This window comes from Tamandua tetradactyla, chromosome 16 (genome assembly GCF_023851605.1).
Source record: "Tamandua tetradactyla isolate mTamTet1 chromosome 16, mTamTet1.pri, whole genome shotgun sequence".
NCBI classification, from domain to species: domain Eukaryota; kingdom Metazoa; phylum Chordata; class Mammalia; order Pilosa; family Myrmecophagidae; genus Tamandua; species Tamandua tetradactyla.
Genome location: NC_135342.1, coordinates 77,060,658 through 77,066,884, shown reverse-complemented (window position 1 = coordinate 77,066,884; position 6,227 = coordinate 77,060,658).

Genomic DNA, 6,227 nt, shown 5'->3' with positions numbered 1-6,227 from the left:
CATGTCTTCTTTCACTTAGCACAGTATTTTCAAAGGTCATCCATGTTGAAGAATTTATTAGTGCTTCATTCCTTTTTATGCATAAATAATATTCCATTCAATAGATAAAACACATTTTTTATCCACTCATCAGTTGATGGACATTTAGGTTGTTTGTACTTTTTTACTATTATGAGTAATAATAGACATTCATGGACAAGTTTTGAACTTGTATTAACATTCACATACAAGTTTTTGTGTGAACTTAAGTTTTCAGATTTCTTGAGTGTAAGCCTAATAGTGGAATTGCTGGGTCATATTGGCTTACTCTTGAAAACAGAACCAGTGATAAGAGCAGAGAATTTTCTACCAAAGGAAACTATGTTCACAACGGAACGCGCTAAAGTGAGAGAGGATCCTCGGGCCTGCTTTGGGAGGACAGGCCAGATGCTCTTCCTGGCAGGATATGGGATGTTAGACTAGCAAGAGTCAAGACTGTAGGGTTTGGAAGCATAGGTTCTGGAACTAGACTGCTTGGATTCAAGTATCACTTTACTTCCTTGTCAGCTATGTGATCTTGGGTGAACTACTTGATCTGGTTACACTCCTGAATTTTGCATCCTTAAAATGGGGATAGCACCTACCTCCCTAGGTCTAAATTATAGAATAAACACAAAGCTCATGGCACAAGACCTGGAGCAGAACCAACACTCAAACAATTCAAGCAACTCAAACTATTATTCAAATTATTATTATTATTACTACTCTTATCATCATCATCATCATCATCATCATCATCATCATCATGATCACCATGAGACCTAAGTTTTAGAAATCCTTTTCTAAAATATCCCCTTATCATTTCATCCTTCTACTCACAGTCTCCTCATTCTTCAGTCCCTCAATGATTTTGTCTCCAAATACGGTTTTGCCAGAACAACTACAAGGGACAACATAAATAGGTAAAAATCACCTAAAACCTAGCTGAAATTCTGTACCATTCCAGGAAGTACTGGTTTGTTTCAGATTCAGAGGAGAGAATTAAAAGGTAACTTGTAGCCAAAGATTCCTTCAGGAGAATTCATTTCTGCTAGATCGGGGGCCTCTGCTGGGCCAGACAGCCTTACTCTTGTCCCTTCCAACTCTCACACAGGAGGATTTTAACATCCAGAAACACAACCCACAGCATGGGCCTCTGGGACCCCTTCTTTAAATCCTCTAAGAGAGTTCTGATCAATTTCTCTATCAGCCAGACACACTGTCCAAGGAAATTAGCACCTCCTACGAGACAAGTCTAAATGAATCTCAACCATGTGCAGGCAGGAAGGTTTGTGAAACAAGCATTAGCCCTCAGTACTGAGAGGCACATAGACTTGTAAACACAGGCTTAGAAGGCAGGCATTCAGAGGAAGAGGATCGGTTCCTATAGGTTAGGTTTGCCTACTCAACTATATACTCTGTCTTTGCTACTCAAAGTGTAGTCCATGAACCAAGAGCATCAGCATGACCTGGGAGCTGGTTAGAAATGTTCTCAGGCCCCATCAGAGGACAGAATAAGACTCCGCACTTAATCCAGAGGCCAAGAATGGTTTGCACAGTAAAGGTGGAGAAGAGCTTCTCTAAGCTACTTGAGCAGGGATTCTACTTCCCAAGAATTATTATATGATGCTTTTCACTTTGACAGCACTTTGCAAGCTTCAGAGAATTAAAACCACAAAGCCCCAAGAGCAGGAACTAGCTCTTTTTCTTCTTTGTGGAAGGCCTAAAGCACTATATAAAACAGAATTGGCTCCCAAATGTTGGATGAATAAAGAATGAGCTCTGGGCATGGCCTGACCTCAGGAAGTATCTCGGTTGGTGAAGGGATGGGATTAACAGCTGCTGTACACCTACTGTGTGTTGGTCACCATTAATCTATAAGAAAGACATGTTAGTTCCTTTTAATGTGTAGAGAAACCAGCTCAGAAAGGTTGACTAGCTTGCCCAAAAAGTCAAGCAGCTCATAAGCAATAAGCCATGGTCAAATCCAAGAGTAAACAGTTAATAAACTAGGGCAGAATGGAGACCACAACCTGGATTTATCTGATTCCAGCACTCTGTTTGTGACTGAGGTATTTAAAGTAAATAATTCATCAAATGCATGCATGTTGAAATTGTGCCAGCATTTACTTATTATATATATATATGTAGCTCACCGTATTCAAGACACTATTATAAGCACTTTGCATGTGATACCTCACTTGGTCTTCATAGCAATCCCATGGGGAAGTTGATTATTATCTCCATTTTACAAATGAGGAAACGAGACACTTGCCTGAGGTGACTCAGGTGGGAGTGGCCAAGTTGGGTTTCCAGTGCTAGCCCTGGAGCCCATACTATCAGCCTCTACACTGTACTGCTGCTACCTCAAAAACAGGACAATGAGGGAATGTGCTTGCCTGTTAGACCCCTTTTCCCCCCAGAATGCTCCCACCCATGTCATGTGAACTGTCTTGCGGCCAGACAGAGGCCTTACACTAGGCCTTCGCCGACACATCAGGAGTCCCAAGCAAGTCCCTCAGAGTTCCAAGACCCAAAAGTCACAAGGATAAGGAAGGCATCCTTCTTTTACAAAAAGCCCAGGGTCCCCTCCCTGCTCCCTGTCGGGCGTGTGTCAGCAGCCCCTGCTTTCAACTGATCCTCTTGCTTTGTCCTGCTCCTCCGCCCTCTCCCTGTTGCTCTCAGCTCATTTCTGCTGTGCTCTAATGTCTTCAGTCCAACAGCTATGACAATATTCTGCCCACCCAGTGGCCCCTTGACCTTGATCTGTACCTTATGTGCTATAGCTGGAGGTTCTTCATTCACAGATTAGAGCCAACCCTCAGCCTCTTTTCAGAGGCGTTCACACTACAATTGCACCATTCCCTCTTTCTCCCCATACGATGTATCACCCTTTGCTTTGGCCTCTAGACAAACAAAAAAAGCCACGGTCTGCACTCCAGGAGTCTGTGCTACAGGATTGTTTCAGAAAAAATGTTTGTTCCTTGACATAGCGTAATTCAATTAACCTCCACCCATTGCAGAAATACTCTGAAGCTCTCTCCTTAAATGAACCAAATGGCATCTTTGAAGAAAGCATATGAAACCGCCCACACTCAGCATCACTAGATTATTTCTAAACATTTCAAAAGCTATGTTTGCATTTGAAATATATTTTACTTTTAGATGACTAAGTTGGCTCATACTCCAACTGCATTTTATGGTTAAAGAAAGTGATGGTAATGGGTTTGAAATCATTTACTTTAAATCAGTCGTTCTCAAATTTAGTGGACATAAAAGACTAAGATAACATGCTCAACAAAACTGAGGTTGTTGTTCCAGCTTCTGGTTTCGTCTCTCAAGTTCCAGGGTCAGCACTTCTGGGGTGCTGAAAGGAAGGAATCTGCATTTTCAAAAGCAAACTTCCCCTGTAACCTTTTCCTTGTGGCCCCACAATTTATTCTGATGCAGGTAGTCCATGTAATGAGAATACTGCAGCAAAGTATAGGAGCCTGTACATAGAAGTCAGGGCTCTATGAACTCAGATGGGAAAAAAGTTTTATGTCTTTATTTTTAGTGGCTTCTAATTAAAATTTAGCATTTCCTTCAATAATGAAGGTAGGCAACAAACGAGAGTTATTTTAGCAGTGCCTGTGACCTTTTTCCACCAATAGAAATCACAGATATCTTTATATTACACAGGTTTTGCCAACATCACGAAATTCAACATTATAGTAGTTATTAGATTCACAACTAGATCTCACCAATGTGTTACTGAAAAAGCACATCACAAATTTTGTTTTATTTAACATTTCAATAATTGTATTTCAATGTAATTGCCTTTCTTTATCATCCTACATATACTTTTCTGTATTTTAAAACATTATTCTGAGAAGACATTTATAGGCCTCGTTACACTGCTGGTGGGGGTGGGTCACTGGATTTAAAATACACTTCCCTAAATATTTAGGAACCTTTGTTCTCAGACCTCCCTACTCCCGCCTCTAACTTGCTGCTGATTATAGGTGAAGTTGAATGACTGGCAGTCTCCTGACTCACCTGCTTCACTGGCTAGGCAAAACCGAGCAGATTCTCCCTTTTAATTAGAGACAGAGCCTGCAGTCAGTGTGGTGAACTCTGGGGCTGAGGGGTCTGGAGAGTCAGGGCTGGGGTGGATACCACTGCAGACCACAGCTACGTACCAGTTACTTCTGCAGGGAACAGACAGCGAAGCCACTGAGAGAACCTGCCGGCAGAGGAAATCCAGCAACCTCCCCAAGGGAGGCCAAAATCAGCTCCATGAGCTCAGATCCACAGGGCCCAAGACAGTGAGAAAGAAAGACCTTTCCAGCTTCCCCGAGGCTCAGCTATACTCCCTGCTCTTCACCTGCCTGAGACATGCTTCTGCCCTCATAATCTATCCCCCCTCCCCTCATTGGGGCACCTGCTCCTCATATGCAAGGGCGTGACTGCAACAGCACATGTGTCCCTTATACTCATTCCAGTGTCTGTCTGTCTATCTACATTGTCCTTGGGCCTCTGGCTGGTGAGTCCATCCTCCTGCCCACGTTCTGGTTGTGAGAACTCAAGCAGGTCGCCCAGCCTTGCTATGCCCACCTGAGCTCATAGAGCCCTGACAGCAGCAACAGCAGCTACATCCTCACAGAGAGGACAGGATGGATAACTCTATGTAAAATATATGCCTGATGCAGTGTGAGTGCTCATTGATGAAGCATTTAGGAATTAGATGTTCACCCAGCCAGGGGCCCTGACTCCCTCCAGCATCGGGGCCTGCCCAGCCTCAGCAAGAGGCCACAGGGACACACACACCTGCTCTCGGGCTGGGGTCTCACACACATTCTCCATTGGAAAGCTCGGACTTGCTCTTTATAGAAAGTGTTCCTCAGCAGGATGTTGAAGGTTTTATTTTGGAGTACTGATAAATTATTAGCATGGACAGATTAGTGATGAGACCATTTTCTCTCTCATCCTGAGTTTTTTCTCTGCCTATGAGGGCCAAAATGCAGGTTGTACCACATTTCCACTCACAACTGATCAAATGTCTGAGACCCATGCTGAGGTCATGAACCTTCAGCACATGGGATGCTGGACACCTGCATGGGACTGCAGGCACACAGGGGAGCACAGTACCACCTGCATCCCTGAAATGCATGCAGGAGCACTAAGAAAGGATGACTGCCTTTCCCAGCCAGGCCATGTCCCCTCCTCCCTGAGGTGGTCCTGGATGTTTCCTTTTGCACTAACTAAGCCCTCACCTAGCACCTGGCCCTGAGCATAAATGCAGGATGCAGTAAGTGCTGCTTCTTAGGCGCACCTCCATCCTGTGGACCCTTAATGATGCGGAGCTGCAGAGAGCTTGCTCCAAGGGTCCAATTTGCGATCTCAAATCCACTTGGCTTAACCTCTGTACCTCTGTCATTGACATACCTATCAAGGAAATCACCTGGGATCAATGTGGGATGCTCGAAAATCTTATCTGAAATGTTTTCCCCTGCCCATAAGGAAGTTTCATTGCTGTCTGGAGGTTTAGATTTTTTTTAAGTGATCGATGGGGGGAAATGTGGTTAAAATGTCATTTAGCCCAAGACCTTTCATCCAAAGATGATGAGTAATATAATCAACTAAGACAAATGCTGGTATAATTCTTAAATATGTCTGTTTTATAGACAAAGATTGTGAAATTCCCTCCCATTTCCCTTACTGTTCCATTTAACATTACTAATGTTAACATTGGAAAAGGTCTTGAAATAACAGGTCATAGTAATAGTAAGCATTTAATAAATGGTACCTACATATCACTTTCCTAAGTATCACTTAACTTTCACAAAAATGAAGTAGTCTGATTTTTTACAAATGGGGAAGCAGAGGCACAGAGAAGCTGTGATTTTCCAGGGTTTCCTTGCTGGTCTGCAGCAAAGCCAGGATTCTAGCTCAGGGAGCCTGGCTCCAAGGCCCACAGCTTAACCAGGATGCTACTCTGAAAATGCGGCATTTCTTTTATATGTTGAGCCTGTTTTCTCTTAGGTAGTCAGTGGAGAGGCAGGACAGAACCTCCTAAAACAAGCCCCCTTATCTCCTCTAAGGCAACAGCAAAGTCCCTCTGTGTGCCTGGGAGTGCCTTCTCCTACAGACAGTGTCAGTGGGGGCTGGCAGTCCTCCTCCAATGCCCCCACTGAGAAAATGCACAATTCGGCCATATCTTCCTCTCC